This window comes from Triticum dicoccoides, chromosome 6A (assembly GCF_002162155.2).
Source record: "Triticum dicoccoides isolate Atlit2015 ecotype Zavitan chromosome 6A, WEW_v2.0, whole genome shotgun sequence".
NCBI lineage: Eukaryota > Viridiplantae > Streptophyta > Magnoliopsida > Poales > Poaceae > Triticum > Triticum dicoccoides.
The window spans coordinates 508835145-508856618 of record NC_041390.1 but is presented as its reverse complement, the minus strand read 5'-3'; the positions used below and the strand labels follow the sequence as shown (position 1 = coordinate 508856618).

The 21474-nt window shown below is 44.9% G+C and overlaps 1 long non-coding RNA gene across 2 annotated transcripts; it reads left to right on the top strand.

Moving 5' to 3' along the window:
* The first annotated feature begins 1447 nt into the window (after window positions 1–1447).
* On the top strand, window positions 1448–5167 carry LOC119319492. 2 transcript variants are annotated; one of them, XR_005154497.1, is made up of 3 exons: window positions 1448–1641; window positions 1741–1885; window positions 4741–5167. It is a non-coding gene; the product is annotated as an uncharacterized LOC119319492 (long non-coding RNA). The 2 variants fall into 2 exon arrangements; XR_005154498.1 differs by having other exon boundaries at window positions 1741–1934.
* The last annotated feature ends 16307 nt before the right edge of the window (window positions 5168–21474 follow it).

Below are 21474 nucleotides of genomic sequence, written 5' to 3'. Positions count from 1 at the left end.
TGTGAGTATTGTCTGCATATTTTTGGTGTTTTCCTATGCAGTCATACTAAAACCCTATTTGCCAAAATGAGTTGCTTTTGAGTTTTATTTGGATATCTTCTTGGCTATCTCACTGTTATCTTTTTTGGAATCTTTTGGGGTATCTCTGCCTTGTTTAGGATTCTTTTACTCCTCTCACGCTCTCTCCCTCTTCTCTATAAACCCTAGAGGTCACCTTGAGATGAACAAAGTTGCAACAACCCACTTAGAGATCTATTATGAAAGTGAACCCTATGGAAAACGTCTTTTAAGGGGGGTAGTAGACAATGATTGTGTCAAGATTGAAGATTTGAACACCTTCATTCACAAGGAAGACGAAGATTGAAGACCTTCACTACACCTACCATAACGTTCAAACTTCAAGATCAATTAGTCTAGCCGGACCAATGCTTCACCTATGGAAGGACAAGCTGAAGAATGTTCAACCAGTTACAGAAGCTATCAGATTACCATTGCCAAGATCGAAGGATTGTTTACAAGTCTTGAAACCTAGAAGAATTATGACAAGAGAAGTATCTCCAATGAAGACCCAAAGCCACCTATCACCAAGTTCAGAATGAGCAATGATTCCACAAGTTTTCGAGAAGAACTATGTCGATGACGAAGCTAATGCAAACCCATTCTCTTTAGTCAGCCCAAATCTCGGGGACGAGATTTCTTTTAAGGGGGGTAGATCTGTAACATCCCGATTCTCAGAATGTTTAAGAAAAAGTTTTCCAAAAATTAGCGCGAGAAAATTTCGTTTGTTTTATTTGGTTACGAAGCTTAAATTGGACTTTTATAATTTGAAGTATTTAATTTGAACTAATGTGAACCTAATTAAAATTGGTGTATTGTTCTTTTCTTGTAATCAGCTCTTCTTCGGCATATTAAGATATGCACCTTTGAATTTTCTTTGATCTTTTGAAATTCGTTTGATTTTTGTCCGAGCTTCTATTCCTTTTCTAGATTTTTTCGGAGAGGAAATCAATTTATTTTCATTCTATCAAACTATGTACATAATTTACTCGAACCAACATCTTTTTCTCTTTCCTGAGTTCAGCCCACTATTTTACTTTTCCTTTCTCAAGTCAAATGGGCTTAGCCCATCTATTGTATTTCTTTTCTTCTGTTTCCCTACTCTCATCCTCCTCCCAGGGGCTTTGTCCAAATAGGCCCGTCTCGTAGAGCCACACCATTGGAGCGCTTCATGTCCATACACACACGTGCACACAAGTACAGAGAAGAAAAGAGAAAAGGTGCACGGAAGAGGAAACGTACAGCCATGTTGGAAACCCTTCTCTATCCTTCATGTGTATGTTCTCACATCACAGGAAGTGAAACGTCCACGCATGAATGCTGCCTCCTGCCCTTCTCCTTTAATTCCATCTCTTTGACTCCTCCTTGTGCCTATTTCTCTCCACTTCATCTCCCAAAGCCGTGCCTCAAGCGCTTCATCTCTTTCTCCACCCACGCACACCTACATGCACACAAACAAGAGGAAAAGGAAACCTCTTTCTCCACCCACGCACACCTACATGCACACAAACAAGAGGAAAAGGAAACCTACAGGAGAAACATTCCCTGGTCTAAATTGTTTAGTTCTTCACCGTTTCCAAATTTGTGAGTACCTACATGTGCGCCTCCACCTCCTCTTCCAATCCCCTAGCAACCCCTCCCTATCTGTTCCTAATTCTTTGAAGAACTCTCCTTGAACTACAGCAGCTCCATGGACGCCGGTGCTCTATCCCGATGATTTAGGCGATCCATGTTCGAGTCCTTGCGCCAAAATATTCTGCTCCATGCCGCAGCTCCATTCAGAGAAGAAACAACGTGTTCCGTCGAGCATACGCGGAGAATTTTGCAAGTACTTATACACTGTTCGTCAAGTTCATCGCACCGTTCCGTCGAACTCGGTGAACCACTTTCCAATTCCTATTGCACACCTTCCAAACATCACTCGTGTTATCTCCTATACATCTTAGTTCCTTCTATTTTTGTTGTTGGGCGCGCCGATGCTATTCGTCGCATGAACCAAATATTATAGGCATATTTCCATCGTTTTTGTTTATCGTTTGATCTTGATCCCAATGGATGAAACATGTTAAGTGGTTAGAGGAACACGTTTGTGGTTTTTGATTTTGCGTATATATCTTGTTAGACATTATTCTAGTAAAATGGGAATTACACTACGTGCATGTTTCTTTCACTTTCGAATTTTCACTTGTGTAACTTATACCTAGGAGTCGCTCCTAAATATTTCTTAATCGTAAGAGTTTCAATTGATTTACTAGATTACTTGTTTAGTCAATCAAGATTTAATATAGATTTTATCTAGCCGCTCTTGTTGATTAAAACAATAGTTTTAAAATAGTGTTGCATGGTTATGTGTAGGATTCATCAGTGAACTTCTGTTAATATATTGTTATTTCCTTATGTTCTTGGTATGCTTAGGAGTGCATGGTATCTATTCGCCTCGTAATTTTGATGTGTCATGTCACTTGCTGGATTTATTTACCGATTATAGTTATTTGATAATTGTTGAACTGGTTGTCCCATGTGACATTTTTCTTTGGTGTGTGTAGTCCTATGACATGTCTCTGTACAAGTCTTTGCAAATTCTTACCATGTGTAGGAGTTGATTGTTGTAATAGATTATTAATGTTCTTACATGCTTGTTTGGTGTTATTATTTTAATTAGATTTGGATCATTGTTAGTGTAATCTTATTATTATTATTTTAGTAATGATTGGTATTCTTTATTGTTTCACGGAGAGCGTGTACATCATTGTGGTGAATATTCATCGTGCTTATAATTCTTTAGATTTGTTCTAGGTGTTCATTTACTTATCCATCTAGTCATGAAACACCTCATGTCTTGACTATTTAATATTATTTAGCATGGCGAAATCATATATATGGTTTACTTATTCATTTTTCATCCATGTCACATGTTGGTTTTAAATCATGCTTTGTCTAAGATAGATGTTTAAATATTTTTGCTTGTCATGCCATGTTGTTGGGATTGTTAAATAGATTGCATAAATGTGTGTAACGACCCGTCTGTTGTATGATGCCTAGGTTGTCCATTTATGTATTAGAAAGTCTAGGTTGTACTAGATAGAAATACATGTCTTCATGTTATTCATGCTAGTTTAGCACATCGCTTGATGTGATTGATGCCATGACCTAGATGTGTACTTGCTTAGTATGTTTTTCCCTTTTTCTTATAAGTCACAACTAACATGATACTGTTGCGAGCTAATGCCATTCTTGATAGTCATGTTAGTTGATATCAACTAAGTTATGTCATAGTCATTAAGTTGTATTCTACTGGTAGCATAGTTTGGCATCTTGTGTCATGATCATCCATGCTTAGCATTATATCTAGTCTACCTCACTATTACATTGTTGTATGCCTCCACTTCTTCATATCTACTTTATCTAGTTGTTGCATTGTTATATGTCAGTTGTCACTCATGCAAGTGATCTTTCATGTCTTGTTTTGTCTATGTGCTATAATTGAGTACTTAGTCTCTTGTGCGTTCTTATGGATGATCACTTTGGCCTTATGGTAGCCTCAGGAGTGTTGGGTCTTGTTGCGATAGTTTAGCACATGCTTAAGACAATTTACCTTTCATGTTAGTGAGTTGTATCTTCCTCATATGCTTAGTGTGCATAGTTTGATCTGTTATGTAAGCATGAAGTGGCAATCTTATTTCTAGTGGTTACTTGAGTGTTAGTTGTTCTTTAGTAGTAAGACCATATTCTAGTTTAATATCTTATCATTATCACTCATATGTGTCATGCTTGTGTTATTTTCTTAGACATTAGTGAATCTATACTCACATGTATTATGTGAGATATGTGTTATTATTAAGTTGTTAAATTAGTTTCTACCTTAATTAGTATTGGTTTGTCTTCTTTTATATAAATTATTGCTAATAGTTTTTTATGATTTATGTTTAGTCTTTGATTGTTGTTAACCATTATAAGTATTTGGATTCATCCAAATATTTATTCTTGGTTGATTGTTACTCTTAATCATATCATGCCTAGGATAGTTGTGCATCCATTTGTTCCATGTGTTGTATAGTTTCTTGTTAATTGTTTGACAAATGAATTGGTTTGATATAATGGAGTTGACCCTATTCCATTTTAATGGTTTTTTTGGGCTAGACCTAGATCATTTCAACTCATGTTGTTGAATGATATTTGATTGCTTAACTAGTATGGTTTGTAATGTTTGTTCGTTTGGAATTATTATATAGTTGATGCATATGTTTGTCTGCTATTGACCATTATAAATATTTAGGTTCTGTCTAAATATTTATTTGACTTTTACCTTCATCATGTCATGTTGTAATTGTGTGGTTAAATGCATAGGATGGTTCCTTTTCATGTGTGTTGATGCCATTGGTTTTGTTAGATAGTAGTTTCCTATATAGTTTGTCGAGATGTGTAGTGGGCACTACTAGTGTTTAATTGCATATTCGTATTGGAACCTTAGTCTTGATCGCCAAGTATTTCTTAGCTGTGTCAACCTCAACCATGTCACTTCAATGAATCCTTTCTCTTACATCCTAATCAACCTCATTTCAAAGTCTCCATCTTGATCAATATCTTGTTGTCCATCCAATTTTAAATTGTTTTGGATGTTATTTGGATTTACTTTTGCTTTGGTATTTATTGTTTGTCTTTTGCTGTCGTTCCGACGAGTAGGGAGTGACGATATCGATGTTGGACATGGATAGAACAGGTTACTGAAGAAGGACTCAACAACGAAGGCATGCCTCCTTCTTTGATCATACTTATCCTATGTTTACAAAATTGCATTGTGTTTTATGGTTATTATATGCATGCTATTTTAATTCTCGTAGCTAGCGTGTCGATTGACACATTACCTTGATCCACTTGTTGCCTATTCATTTGACACCTGAGTAGAATTATAGTATTCTTGTAGAGTAGAAATGCTTAGCCATGCTTATTACCCTATAGGTGCTTTGTTGAATGACATCTGAGTCATTGACAATTGAAACTTACCGCTGAGCTAGGCCAGATGGCCTTATTGATATCCTCTACTCTCTTCTACTCTGGGTGAAACTTACCATCTGTATACTGGCGCGGGCGATAGCTGAATCAAGGATTGAAGGAGCGATTGGCTGCCCTTCACAGGTTGAAGGGGGCAATCAGTCGTCTGTGCCGCTTAAGGTCTAATAAGTCTTGGATTTGAAGATTGTGATAACAGTACAGCCACATGCTATATGGGCACTGGCTTGGTCAAGTAAGCTAGTCAGCCTTAGGTGTCGATGTCGCCGTACCGCAGATGGGATAGCTGCCTTGCGAGGAGTGTCCTCGGCACAGATGGGGGGACCGGTTTGAGGACATACTCTCAGTTCCGTGCGCCAGACCCGGTGGGCATGTCACATCTTTGGGGGATTTAGTCCAAAGACCTCGTCACAATCCCCCTGCCGGTACACCAAATGGAGTACTATACCAGCGGCCACTGGTGGCAACAAGTCGGGATTGTGTCGTGTGGGTAAAGTGTACGACCTCTGCAGAGTGTAAAACTATTCGAATAGCTGTGTCCACGGTCAAGGGCTACACATAAATCTTTCTTGACGTACAGGACCTGTCTTGCTTATTCCCTCTTTGTCCCTATTCTTGGAACCTATGAAGAGTGTGAGTTGATCGAGGATCCTCACTTGATGAAAGTTATTCTGGAGATAAAACATGTTTTCATCTAAAACTACTTTTATCCAACTGCTTTATTTGTCAAAAAAATTAGCTTTATGCAAATGAGCCATATAGCCTTCCTTTGAAGCCACATGTAGCTATTAGGTCCTTCCCCGTGGGAGGCATGTTGAGTACCTAATGTACTCATGGCAATAATTTTGTTGACAACAGAGTTGCATGAAGATGAAGGTGATGACTACGACTACTATGGCGATCCGTAGGAGTGAGGTCACGTGGACTACATCGACTGCCTATGGCTGAGATGGAGTCTCTACGCATTGTACTTTTCCGCTATTTTTCTTAATGTAATAAGTGTCATGAGACATTTATCTAGGTAAGCTTTGTGGAAAGATATATTTAATATTGTAATACCTTTTATGCATTGTAAAATGATATCATTTCACTGTGTTATCAACAATGATCATGGGGTTGAAAAATGTACACAGGAGGGTCTGGAAGTTAATTCCGGGTTCTCACACTACGGGTCCATAGTAGTAGCTAGATGACTTCTTCTCTTTATTTGATCTTCAATACAATGTTCTCCTCGATGTTATTGGAGTCTATCCGATGTAATCATTTTTTGCAGTGTGTTTGTTGGGATCCGATGAATTGTGAGTTTATGATCAGATTATCCATGAATGTTATTTGAATTTTCTATGAACTCTATTATGCATGATTGTTATAGCTTTGTATTTCTCTCCAATCAGTTGATTTGATTTGGCCAGCTAGATTGATTTACCTTGCAATAAGAGAGGTGCTTTGTAATGGGTTCGATCTTGCGGTGCTTAATCCCAGTGACAGTAGGGGACATGACACGTATTGTATCGTTGTTATTAAGGATAAAATGATGGGATTTATTCATGCATGAGTTTACTTTGTCTACATCATGTCATCTTGCTTAAGGCGTTAATCCGTTCTTTATGAACTTAATACTCTAGATGCAGGGTGGATAGCGATCGATGTGTGGATTAATAGTAGTAGATACAGAATCATTTCGGTCTACTTGTCTCGGACGTGAAGCCTATATACATGATCATTGCCTTGGATATCGGCATGATTATTTGTTTTTCTATCAATTGCCCAACAGTAATTTATTTACCCACCGTATGTTATTTTCAAGAGAGAAGCCTCTAGTGAAAACTATGGCCCCCGGGTCTACCTTTATCATATATTAAAAATCCTAAAAATACCTTGCTGTAATTTTAGTTTATAAATTTTATTTTGTATTTTTGTTCGATCTATCTATCTATCACCATACAATTTAATCTTCAATTAACCGCCAAGGGATTGACAACTCCTTGTTCGCGTTGGGTGCGAGGAATTGTTACTTTGTGTGCACGTCTTGCTAACAAGTTGTTGCGTGATTCTCCTACTGGATTGATAACCTTGGTTTTCATAACTAAGGGAAATACTTATCTCTATTTTACTGCATCATCCCCTCCTCTTCGATGAAATGCCAACGCAGCTCACAAGTAGCAGTCTGCTACATCGTATCCGACCCATTATGGTCCTCCCGGACCACACATATGTTCACCCTATCCGCTTTCTGGACAAAATCCTAGCCACTCGACTCCACTCCACTCAGCCCCCAAGCTCCTATCAGGTGATCTCCGGTCTTCTCTGGCATGGCGGGAAGCGGATCTGACATTGAGATCTTGCGACTGGGACCTTGTCCCCATGCACGGACAAGGAGGACATGGTCGTCCGCCTGGCTCTTCATCATTCCCGGGACGAGTGCACTCGACCGTGATCTGAGTCGATCCGGCAGGATCCATTGCATCTGCGCAAATGGCGCTTGGATCGACCAGGTTGGTGGCTCATGGCATGTGAACGCTGCCTCATGATACGTCTCCAACGTATCTGAAAGGATCGATATGGTTGACTAGAGGGGGGGGGGGTGAATAGGCAACTAACAATTTTAGCTTTTTTTTAACAATTTAAACTTTGCATCAAAGTAGGTTGTCTAGATATGCAACTAGGTGGGCAACCTATATGATGCAACAAGGATAGGAACACAAACAAGCAAGATATATGAAACAAATAAGCTTGCACAAGTAAAGGCACGAGATAATCAAGAGTGGAGACGGTGGAGATGAGGATGTGTTGCCGAAGTTCCTTCCCTTTGAGAGGAAGTACGTCTCCGTTGGAGCGGTGTGGAGGCACAATGCTCCCCAAGAAGCCACTAGGGCCACCATATTCTCCTCACGCCCTCACATAATGCGAGATGCCGTGATTCCACTATTGGTGCCCTTGGAGGCGGCGACCGAACCTTTACAAACTAGGTTGGGGCAATCTCCACAACTCAATTGGAGGCTCCCAACGATACCACGAAGCTTCACCACAATGGACTATGGCTTCGCGGTGACCTCAACCGTCTAGGATGCTCAAACACCCAAGAGTAACAAGATCCGCAAGGGATTAGTGGGGGGAATCAAATATCTCTTGGTGGAAGTGTAGATCGAGGCCTTCTCAACCACTCCCGAGCAAATCAACAAGTTTGGTGGGCTAGAGAGTGAGATCGGGCGAAAATGGAGCTTAGAGCAATAATGGAGCTTGGGGGTGGAAGAGGTAAGTCAACGGGGAAGAAGGGGACCCCTTATATAGTGTGGGATAAAGATCCAAATGTTACCCACCAACCAGCCCGTGGCCAGCGGTACTACCGCAAGGCCGCGTGGTACTACTGCTTGCAACCAAGCGGTACTACCGCACGGCTGTGCGGTACTACCGTACTGACCCACGGTACTGCCGCAACCCCAGCGACAGTAAAGATAAACAGACGCGCAGGAACTGGGGGCGGTACTTCCGCAAGCGCGGTACTACCGCGCCCCCCATGCGGTACTACCGCAAGGCAAAAACCCCAGCCAGGGGGAAGGAAACTTCCGTGCCTACTTCCGCAAAAACACGGAAGTAGCAAAAACCCGACACAGTAGTACCGCCGAGGGGCAGTACTACTGCCTGACTGCATAGCGCGGTACTACCGCGCGGCGAAAACGGTACTACCGCGGTAGGTGTGGATGTAAAAAATTACATCCGCCCCTACTACCGCGAAGGGGCGGCACTAGCCTGGTGGGCAGCGGTAGTGCGGCTCCAGGGGAGCGGCACTACCGCGCCACCACGCGGTACTACCGCGGATGCCTACGGTACTATCGCTTTCCTCGGAGCAGTACTACCACGACCAACCATAGCAGCCAGACAAGGGAGGCAAGAAAACGGAGGAAACTCCAAGGAAAAAGGAGGGGACAAGAAGGAGACATGTACGTGATGATTCCACCCAAACCTTTCCAACGCGGACCCCCTCTTAATAGTACGGCTTTCCTACGACTCAAATCCACCAAAAAGAAACATAGAAAAGACGCCGTCTTCATCAGTCTTCGAGGGGCACCCAACCATCTTGTGCCTAGCAATGAAGTGTCTGGAATACTCAAGGCACACAATTAGTCTGCAAATGCGTTGTCATCAATCACCAAAACACTTAGGGATAAATATGCCCTTACAATCTCCCCCTTTTTGATGGATTGATGACAATACGGGATTTGCACAAGGAAAATAATATTAAGTAAATGCAAACCCCTCATCTCTAGAATATAGACGGGCTACCCCTAGATGTGTGCCACCTGGATGAGTGCTTTGGACTACACGGCACACGAATACTAGGATCAAAGCTCCCCCTATATTATAGAGACAAGGCATATCTATCACTAGACAAGATAGCACAAATAAATTAACTACGATAGATAAAGTGCATATGTCTTACACGATATGAGGAAAGGTCTCGAAAGCACAACCCAAACAAGAGCAAAGCACAAACCAAACAAGAGCAAACAAGCACAAACAAGGTCCAAAAGACAAAGCAAATAAACGCACCAAGCACTACACTCTCTCCCCCTTTGGCATCAAGATGCCAAAAAGGCAGAGAGGACACCTACACACACGGGGTGGCTCAGGCAGAGAAGTCGTCCCACTGCTCCTCGTGCTCCTCGTCAGACTTAGCGGCGGGGATAGTCTCCTCGAAGTCATCCTATGAACTTGTCCACTTGTATCCCTGCTTTGACATCCAGGCAGCCTCAGGTGTGATGACGTCCTCAGACCCGCCAAACACATCCTCTCCAAAGAGCCTCATAACCTTCTTGTCACGACGGCGACTCTCCTTGTCTGCCACGTGAGCCCTGTACTGTCCCTTTGCCTGCATGCAGAAGAGAGTCTTCATCTTGTCCTTTAGCTTCTTGGCCCATGACGGCTCAGAGGAAGGAGTGGTGGACCTAGCAGCACGGTCCTCAGCAATATTCTCAGCAGCAGCCTCCTCCTCACCAGCAGCCCTCCTAGCAGAAGAGGCCTCAGCATGGTAGTGGTGTTGGCCCAGTTAGGCTTGACGTGGAGGCTGATGGACTCATGGCGAATCCAGTCTGGAGCAAGGAACTCATCACCAGGGTACATCTTCTCCCAAGTGGTGGAGAGCAGCAGAAACAGGTACGGTCCATAGATAGGTACCTTGCGAGTGAACACCGCAAACCGAAGCTCACACCACATGATGTGTGAGACATCAAGTGGCTGAGTCTGAGAAGAACGTGCCTCTGCACACAGGAGCAACATGTCCACTAGATATTTATGGACCTTGTCCTTGTCGCCAATGCGTGGGAACAGAGTGTTGCGGAAGATGCGATGCATGATATCCATAAAGGAGTTCAACACCCAAGTTGTCTTGCCATTGGGGAGCACCTTCTCAACAAGGAAAGGCTGAAGCAGGTTCTTGTTGGCAGACTCAGAGTTGGCATGGGGGCGAACACCAACGGGGGTGAGAAGCCCGTCATAAGGAATGTGCAGCAGTCCATGAACTCTTTCCATGTAGCAGACAGCTGACAGCCGTTGGTCATCCAGGTCATCCTCCGCTCCTCCCCGGGATGAAAGTACACTGAGGCAAAGAACTGACAGATGAGCTCAGGGTCATAGTCAAGGTGAAAGGAGATCACTGGCTCAATAGCAAACTGCTCCACCAAGTCCAGAGCCTCTCCAAAATAGTCACGAAACTTGTCCTTCCGAATGTGATGCATGTCTATCCACTTGACATCCATGAAGGTATTCTGCTTGCTCTTGATCACATCCAGATAGATGAGAACCTGTTGCTTGTTCCAGAACATCTCGGTGCCTTTGAGCACAGCCCGAGGAGTCACATAGGGATTGATCCTCCGGGGTTCGACATACTCAGAGACAGAAATCTCGTCCATGCCCTTAGCAGGTTCCTTTTGCTTGCTGGCAGTGGTCTTGACATTGCGCTTGGGGGCATTGGAGCCCTCTGGGGCTTCATCTTGGGGGTTGCGTAGACGCTTGGAGCCAGTGTCACGACTGGGATTGGAACGGCGAGAGCCACCACCTGAGACACAAAAATGCAAAACACCCACAACAACCAAGAGGTATTAATGCAAAGACCACAACAAAGAAAGAGAAACAAGCAGAAAGCACACATGATAAATGCCTAGAGAGAGATTTGATCCCTACGGTAGTACTGCCAAGTGCTGCGAAGCTAAGATAGTAGTACTGCTCTTAGACGCGGTAGTACCGTGTAAGGTCATGGTAGTACCGGGTCTAGGAGCGGTAGTACAACCTTAGCGCCTCAGCTAGCGCGGTAGTACCGCGTCTGCTGAGCGGTTGTACCACACAAGCTAGCACGGTAGTACCGCACCTGACGGGCGGTAGTACCGCAAGAGCGGTAGTACCGCACATCAGAAACGGTAGTACCGCACCGCGTTAGATCTGAACACGTCAGATCTGAACAAGTTCAAATCTGAGAAAAGCCCGCGAAACCGCGGTGGTACTACAGTTGGACAAAACTACCACAAGACAGCATATCAGGTATGATTCCTATGCATCACGACTCTCCTACATCCTACTCTTGCACAGATTTGGCCTAAAATCTCAAGAACAACAAGTTTCACCCCAAAAACCTAGAAGCAAGAGAACAACCAAGAAAAAGAGGGATTTGGGGAAAAACCTTGGTCCATGGCAAGAGGAAGTGGTGGGGAACGATCCCACCGATCGGAATCCAAGGAGAGTGGCCGGAGACGGAGATCCGACGAGGGCCTCCGGCGCCGTTCTTGAGCGAGAGAGAGAGAGAGAGAGAGAGAGACGTGGGGAGAGAGACAAATGAATGGGTATGGGGAGTTGGAACTCCCCTGCCCGAGTCATAACCCCCACGCGCCATCGACGGTGCGGTAGTACCGTTCCCCAATGCGGTAGTACCGCCCGGCGCGGTACTTCCGAAGTACCGCGCCTGAGCGGTAGTACCGTGATGTGGCGTGGTAGTACCGTGCCTCCCAAAGCGGTAGTACCGCGGCCAGCCACGGTAGTACCGCGGGCTCAAGAAGATGCACGTTTCGAGCACAAGAAAAACGGGGTCTTTGAAAAAACACTCCGAGCCAACACGACACCACAAGACCATGCTACACACAAAGCCAGAAAGGCACATGACAAACGAAACAACCACGAGACACCACCTCTCCAAAGAGAGGGCGGTGGCCGTAGCCACCTATATTTGAGTCAATTGGTATGGCACTGCGAAGAATTATCCTTGGGTCCATGACCAAAACTCGTCTTTGAAGCACAAGTACCATCAAACATGGCTAATGTGAAAGACTTGATCAATTTATGCATAATGGGGGGGGGGAGAGTTCATTGAGAGAACATCACTCCCCCTATGTCCATGCCTACATATAAACAGGACAACACGTTGAGTATGGTGGGGTGTGCAAGGGTTCAAGCAACATTGCTCAAATCAATGATATTTAGCTCATGTCTTAACTCGCGAAATCTTGCTTCATCCAAGGGCTTCGTGAAGATATCTGCAAGGTTATCATGAGTGTTGACATAGTTGAACTCGATCTCTCCTCGCCTAATGTGATCCCGGATGAAGTGATACCGGATCTCAATATGCTTCCTCTTGAAGTGTTGCACCGGGTTGAGAGAGATCTTGATGGCACTTTCATTGTCACACCAAAGAGGCACTTTGTCACAAATGACACCGTAATCCTTTAAAGTTTGCCTCATCCATAAGAGTTGTGCACAACAACTACCGGCCGCTACATACTCCGCTTCGGTGGACGAGAGAGACACACAACTTTGCTTTTTGGAAGACCAACTTACCAAAGAGCAACCAAGGAATTGGCACCCTCCGGAAGTGGACTTCCTATCCACTTTGTCTCCCGCCCAATCGGAATCCGAATACCCTACAAGCTTGAAGTTTGATCCTCTTGGGTACCAAAGGCTAAAGTTTGGGGTATGAGCCAAATATCGAAAGATTCGTTTGACCACCACATAGTGACTTTCCTTAGGTGCGGCTTGAAACCGTGCACAAATTCCCACACTCAACATGATATCCGGTCTAGATGCACAAAGGTAAAGCAAGGAACCTATCATGGAGCGATATACCTTTTGATCCACCACTTTACCATTGGGATCTATGTCAAGTTGGCACTTGGTGGGCATGGGAGTGGAAGACGGCTTGGCATCACTTAGCTTGAATCTTTTGAGCATGTCTTGAGTATATTTGGCTTGATTGATGAAGGTTCCTTCTCTTCTTTGCTTCACTTTGAACCCTAGAAAGAACTTCAACTCTCCCATGGAAGACATCTCGAATTTTGAGGTCATGAGTGCGGCAAATTCCTCATTGAAAGCTTTGTTAGGGGAACCAAAGATAATATCATCAACATATAATTGGCACACAAACAACTCCCCTCTGACCTTCTGAGTAAAAAGAGTGGGGTCGATTAGCCCAACTTCAAAACCACGGTCTTGTAACAACTCGGTAAGGTGGTCATACCACGCACGTGGCGCTTGTTTAAGGCTATAGAGTGCCTTATCGAGTTGACACACATGATCGGGAAAGTATGGATCCTCGAACCTGGGGGGTTGCTTGACATAAACCAGTTCATTAATGGGACCATTAAGAAAAGCACTCTTCACATCCATTTGTTGTAACTTAAAGTTATGATGAGAAGCATAAGAAACCAACATGCGAATAGATTCAAGATGAGCAACGGGAGCAAAGGTTTCACCGTAGTCGATACCCTCGACTTGGGAGTATCCTTGTGCTACCAAACGAGCCTTGTTGCGAATGATAATCCCATGGGCATCTTGCTTGTTCTTAAATATCCACTTGATTCCGATGACATTGTGGTTCCCCGTCGGTCTTGGCACCAATCTCCACACTTTGTTGCGCTCGAAGTTGTTGAGTTCTTCATGCATGGCATTGAGCCAATCCGGATCTTCTACCGCCTCATAGACCTTGTGGGGTTCCACACAAGAGACAAACGCGTGATGCTCACAATAATTTGCTAATTGTCTACGAGTGCTTACCCCCTTTCTTAAGCTTCCAAGCACATTCGTCATGAGATGATCCTTGGTGGAGAGCTTGGAAGCAACCTTGGCGGCACGACGCTCTAATTCCTCCTCGGGGGTGAGACGAGGAGTGGTCACTTGATCATCTTGAGCGTCGTCTTGAGCTTGTTCTTGTTCTTGAACTTGCTCGGAGGAGAGAACTTGACCTTGGGCATCACTTGATGTGTCAACACCGTCTTGAGCGTGATCTTGCCCTTGGTCATGTTCTTGAGGATGAGGGCCTTCATGTTGTTCTTCGGAAGCCTGTGGGCCTTGGGTTGGTGATGGCTCCGCTTGAGTGGAGCTTTGTCCTTCTCCTTCGCCCACAAGGGGTTCCTCAATGGGTAGGATAAAGCCAACACCCATTCTTCTTATGGCTTGGGAAGGAATTTCATCACCTACATCACAAGTGCCACTTTGCTCCACTTGGGAGCCGTTATTCTCATCAAACTCCATGTTACACGTCTCCTCAATAAGTCCCGTGGATTTATTGAGGACACGGTAAGCATGAGAGTTTGTAGCATAACCAACAAATATGCCCTCAAAAGCTCTAGCCTCAAATTTAGAGAACCGGACACCTTTCTTGAGAATGAAACACTTACACCCGAACACCCGGAAGTACTTGAGGTTGGGCTTGTTACCATTGAGTATCTCATATGGAGTCTTGTTCAAGCCCTTGCGGAGGTAGAGCCGATTGGATGCATGACACGGGGTGTTGATGGCTTCGGCCCAAAAGTTGTACGGAGACTTGAACCCCGCCATCATGGTCCTTGCCGCATCCATCAACGTCCGATTCTTCCTCTCCGCAACACCGTTTTGTTGAGGGGTGTAAGGTGCGGAGTATTGATGCTTGATCCCCTCATCACTAAGAAACTCATCCAAGGTGTAGTTCTTGAACTCGGTGCCGTTGTCACTTCTTATTGTCAAGATCTTTGCATTGTGTTGACGTTGTGCTTCATTTGCAAAGTCAATGACGGTTTGTTGGGTCTCGCTCTTCCTCTTGAAGAAATACACCCAAGTGTATCTTGAGTAGTCATCCACAATCACCAAGCAATACTTTCTACCCCCAAGACTATCGAAGGATGGAGGCCCAAAGAGATCCATGTGAAGGAGCTCCAAAGGCCTTTTTGAGTAAATGATAGTCGTGGGAGGGTGAGCCTTCTCATGTACTTTCCTTCGATACAAGCATTGCAAGCACGATCTTTAGCAAAACTAACATTCGTTAGTCCACGGACATGGTCCCCCTTGAGGAGACTTTGCAAATATCTCATATTGACATGGGCTAAACGGCGATGCCAAAGCCATCCCACATCAACTTTAGCCATTAGGCATGTCGCGGTCTTAGTGGGTCGCTCAGAAAAGTTAATCACATATAGACCATTCTCGACATGCCCAACAAAGGCTACTTTAAGAGTCTTGCTCCACAAGAGGGCCACAGTATCAATATCAAATAAAGTGGCAAAGCCCATGATTGCAAGTTCACGAACGGAAAGTAAATTGTATGCAAGGGACTCAACAAGCATGACCTTCCCGATAGTGAGATCATGAGAGATGACCACCTTGCCAAGTCCTAATACCTTGGAGGATGAGGCGTCACCCCACTCGACATTGGTGGGCATAGATGGAATCTTGTGCACATCCACCACCAAGTCCTTGCTTCCGATCATATGATTCGTAGCTTCGCTATCGATCAACCATGATCCCCCACCGGAAGCAAACACCTACAAGAGATTAATGTTTGGTTTTAGGTACCCATTTTGTAATGGGTCCTTTGATGTTAGTAACAAGGGTCTTTGGAACCCAAATAGACCATTCAATATATTCATGAAGAGAACCAACGAATTTGGCATAGACATACCCATCACTAGCACGGCATAACACATAAGAAGGGTTAAAATCACCGGCTTTGTTGGGAGGGGTGGCATTGCCCTTCTTGACATTGCCGCCCTTTGCAGTGTTCTTTTTCTTCTCCTCGGAGGCACTCTCTCCCTCCTTCACAAATATTTGCATGAGAGGAGGAGGTCGTTTGGTCTTGTCATTCTTCTTCTTGTTCTTGGAGTCGGGCACGTACCCAACCCCTTCCTTGGCTACAACTCCCTTTTGGTTGATCAAAAGATCGTTGAGGTTCTTCTTGCCTTGTATGCAAGTCGCAAGACCTCTCTCAAGTTGCCCCTTTAGCTTAGCGTTCTCCTCAACGAGATGCACATGCTCACAACACGGGTTAGTAGCATTTGCATTATCAATTAACATCATACGAGGAAAAGTGGCTTTTTCCTTGGTTAGCTTTACTTGAAGTTGATCATGAGACTCTTTGAGGCTAGCATGAGCACCCTTCAAGACCTTGTGAGCCTTGTCAAGTAGATCAAACTCCTCTTTGAGTTTAGCAAGATCAACCTCAAGTTCGGCCTTCTCGGAGTTTAGCCCATGAGAAACAATGAGGACATGATCATAATCTTTCTTTTACTTAGCATGATCAACGTTGTGTGACTCCTCAAGAGCCGAACAAAGACCATGCTCTTCCTCAAGAGCATTGGAAAGATCCGAAATCTCATCGGCATGGTCACGACTATGCCCTTCCATCTTAGTGATGGTGTCTTCGTGATCCTCGATCATGTCATTGGCTTCACCAAGTTGTTCCAAGAGAGCAACAAAGTGCTTCTTGGATTTTCCCTTGAGTTTGTCCATAAAGGCCTCAAACTCATTTGCCTCCACATTAGCTCCCTCAAGTTCATTAATGCTATCCGTCGGAGAAGGATGATTAATGATGGTAGTTTTGATGTTGGGGGTTACCTTGTTGGTGGCTTTAGCCATGAGGCACTTGGCGGTGATGCTCTCATTGCGTGAGTCGAAGAGAGACACCCGTGGAGTTGTCGCAATGGCAACGGAGGCCATGGCAACCGACTCGTCACCTTCATCATTTTCATCATCCTCATTGTACTCTTCTTGTACCACCAATGACTTGGGAGGAGTCTTCTTGGTGAAGTTGCTCTTGTTGGGGAACGACTTGGCCTTGTCCTTTCGGATGAGCTTGCCACCATTGTCTTCCCTCTTCTCATACGGACACTCTGCAACAAAATGACTCACGCTGCCACAATTATAGCAAGTCCTTACACGTTGCTTGCTCTTCGTGCCACTTGAGTTGTTTTTGCTAAAGTTTGGCCTCGAGTTTTTCTTACTCCAAAATTTCCTTGAAGCAAGTGCCATGTGTTCATGATACGCATACTTCGTATCTTCGGGGTTGCTCTCCTCTTCTTCCTCTTCTTCTTCTTCAACGGTGAGCTTGGCCTTCAATGCAAGGTTAGGCTTCTTTGCCCTTTGAGAACGAAGCACCGCATTGTCGGTGGTCTTGTCCAAAATGTTCATGGCCACAAACTCATCCAACACTTCGCTTGAGGTCAAAGTGTGGAAGTCCAGTCTTTGACGAATGGCGGAGGACATGGCCTTGTGGTAGGTCATCATTGTCTTGAGGAATTTGCACTTGATCCAATTGTCATCCGTGTCCTTGCTCCCGTGATCTCGTAGTGAGACCGCGAGTTTGGTTACTCTCTGATAAAGCTCACGAGGTTCTTCATCTTCTTTCATTGCAAACTCATCGGCCTCATCTTGCACCACTTCATAGTTGGAGCGTTGAATGCTTGCGCTTCCCCGGTAGAGAGAGACAACACAATGCCATGCATCTCTGGCCAAGGCAAAGGGACGAAGATGAGGTAGGTCTTCGGGTGGAATTGCATCTTGAATGATGAAGAGAGCATTCTCATTAAATTGATTATCCGCGGCTTCTCGAGGAGTGAAGTTGCTTGGATCATGCGGATAGAAACCTTCTTCAATGATTCTCCAAAGGTTAGTGTTCACATGATTTAAATGACATTTAAAGCGGTAAACCCAAGAATCAAAGTCTTCATTTTTCACAATCTTAGGGGGGGGGGACCGGCATTCAAATGAGTGGAAGGAACCGGTCCACCATAAACAAGCGGTGGATCCACATGAGCAAAGATGTCGGTGCCATTTTTACCACTAGAAGAAGGAGCCTTTTCACTACTAGCTTCCCCCTTATCGGAGATAGCATCCGTCACCTTGTCGGTGGGATCACCCACTTTCAATGGTGCGGTGGATAGTTTAAGCCCCTCAAGGAATTTGGTAAACATGCTTTCAACCTCGGTTGTAGTGGAGGTTTTGAATGTCTCCAAGGCCACATTGAACTCCTCACGAGAGACCGAGGTTCCCCCATCGCCCGTAGACGAGGTCGGATTCGCACCGGAGTGTTCCTCCACACCATCTACGGTATCAACCATACTCTTCGGACGGTAAAGTCCTTAATAAAGAGATGAGGCTCTGATACCAATTGAAAGGATCGATATGGTTGACTAGAGGGGGGTGAATAGGCAACTAACAATTTTAGCTTTTCTTTAACAATTTAAACTTTGCATCAAAGTAGGTTGTCTAGATATGCAACTAGGTGGGCAACCTATATGATGCAACAAGGATAGGAACACAAGCAAGCAAGATATATGAAACAAATAAGCTTGCACAAGTAAAGGCACGAGATAACCAAGAGTGGAGGTGGTGGAGACGAGGATGTGTTGCCGAAGTTCCTTCCCTTTGAGAGGAAGTACGTCTCCGTTGGAGCGGTGTGGAGGCACAATGCTCCCCAAGAAGCCACTAGGGCCACCGTATTCTCCTCACGCCCTCACACAATGCGAGATGCCATGATTCCACTATTGGTGCCCTTGGAGGCGGCGACCGAACCTTTACAAACTAGGTTGGGGCAATCTCCACAACTCAATTGGAGGCTCCCAACGACACGACGAAGCTTCACCACAATGGACTATGGCTTTGCGGTGACCTCAACCGTCTAGGATGCTCAAACACCCAAGAGTAACAAGATCCACAAGGGATTAGTGGGGGGAATCAAATATCTCTTAGTGAAAGTGTAGATCGAGGCCTTCTCAACCACTCCCGAGCAAATCAACAAGTTTGGTCGGCTAGGGAGTGAGATCGGGCGAAAATGGAGTTTAGAGCAATAATGGAGCTTGAGGGTGGAAGAGGTAGGTCAACGGGGAAGAAGGGGACCGCTTATATAGTGTGGGACAAAGATCCAACCGTTACCCGCCAACCAGCCCGCGGCCAGCGGTACTACCGCGCCTGGCCAGCGGTACTACCGCAAGGCCGCGCGGTACTACTGCTTGCAACCAAGCGGTACTACCGCACGGCTGTGCGGCACTAGCGTACCGACCCACAGTACTGCCGCAACCCCAGTGGCAGTAAAGATAAACAGACGCGTAGGAACTAGGGACGGTACTTCTGTAAGCGCGGTACTACCGCGCCCCCATGCGGTACTACCGCAAGGCAAAAAACCCAGCCAGGGGGAAGGAAACTTCTGTGCCTACTTCCGCAAAAACACGGAAGTAGCAAAAACCCGACACGGTAGTATCGCCGAGGGGCAGTACTACTACCTGACTGCGTAGCGCGGTACTATCGTGCGGCAAAAACGGTACTACCACGGTAGGTGCGGATGTAAAAAATTACATCCGCCCCTACTACCGCGAAGGGGCGGCACTAGCCTCGTGGGCAGCGGTAGTGCGGCTCCGGGGGAGCGGTACTACCATGGGCACATGCGGTACTACCGCGCCACCACGCGGTACTACCGCGGATGCCTACGGTACTACCGCTTTCCTGGGAGCAGTACTATCGCGACCAACCACAGCAGCCAGACAAGGGAGGCAAGAAAACTGAGGAAGCTCCAAGTAAAAAGGAGGGGACAAGAAGGAGACGTGTACGTGATGATTCCACCCAAACCTTTCCAACGCGGACCCCCTCTTAATAGTACGGCTTTCCTACGACTCAAATCCACCAAAAAGAAACGTAGAAAAGACGTTGTCTTCATCAGTCTTCGAGGGGCACCCAACCGTCTTGTGCCTAGCAATGAAGTGTCTAGAATACTCAAGGCATACGATTAGTCCGCAAATGCGTAGTCATCAATCACCAAAACACTTAGGGATAAATATGCCCTGACAGTATCTATAATTTTTGATTGCTCCATGCTATTATATTATCTGTTTTCGATGTTAATGGGCTTTATTTTACACTTTTATATCATTTTTGGGACTAACCTATTAACCGGAGGCCCAGCCCAAATTGTTGTTTTCTTGCCTATTTTAGTGTTTCGCAGAAAAGGAATATCAAACGAAGTCCAAACGGAATGAAACCTTCGGGAACGTGATTTTCTCAACAAATGTGATCCAGGAGACTTGGAGTGGGCGTCAAGAAACAATCAAGGAGGCCACGAGGCAGGGGGGCGCCTACCCCCTTGGGCGCACCCTCCACCCTCGTGGGCCCCTCGTTGCTCCACTGACCTACTTCTTCCTCCTATATAAGTCCACGTACCCCGCAAACATCCAGGAGCACCACGAAAACCTAATTCCACCGTCGCAACCTTCTGTACCCGAGAGATCCCATCCTAGGGCCTTTTCCGGAGCTCCGCCGGAGGGGGCATTGATCACGGAGGGCCTCTATATCAACTCCATGGCCTCTCCGGTGATGTGTGAGTAGTTTACTTCGGACCTTCGGGTCCATAGCTAGTAGCTAGATGGCTTCTTCTCTCTCTTTGCATCTCAATACAAAGTTCTCCTCGATTCTCTTGGAGATCTATTCGATGTAATCTTCTTTTAATGTGTGTTTCTCGAGATCCGATGAATTGTGGGTTTATGATCCAGATTATCTATGAACAATATTTGATTCTTCTCTGAATTCTTTTATGTATGATTGGTTTATCTTTGCAAGTATCTTTGAATTATCAGTTTGGTTTGGCCTACTAGATTGACCTTTCTTGCAATGGGAGAAGTGCTTAGCTTTGGGTTCAATCTTACAGTGCTCGATCCCAGTGACAGTAGGGGAAACGACATGTATTGTATTGTTGCCATCGAGGATAAAAAGATGGGGTTTATATCATATTGCATGAGTTTATCCCTCTACATCATGTCAACTTGCTTAAGGCGTTACTCTGTTCTTATTAACTTAATACTCTAGATGCATGCTGGATAGCGGTTGATGTGTGGAGTAATAGTAGTAGATGCAGAATCGTTTCGATCTACTTGTCGCGGACGTGATGCCTATATACATGATCATGCCTACATATTCTCATAATTATTCATTTTTCTATCAATTGCTCGAGAGTAATTTGTTTATCCATCGTAATACTTATGCTATCTTGAGAGAAGCCACTAGTGAAACCTATGGCCCTCGGGTCTATTTTCCACCATACAAGTTTCCAATCTATTTTATTTTGCAATCTTTACTTTCAATCTATATTATAAAAATACCAAAAATATTTATATTATTATTATTATCTCTATC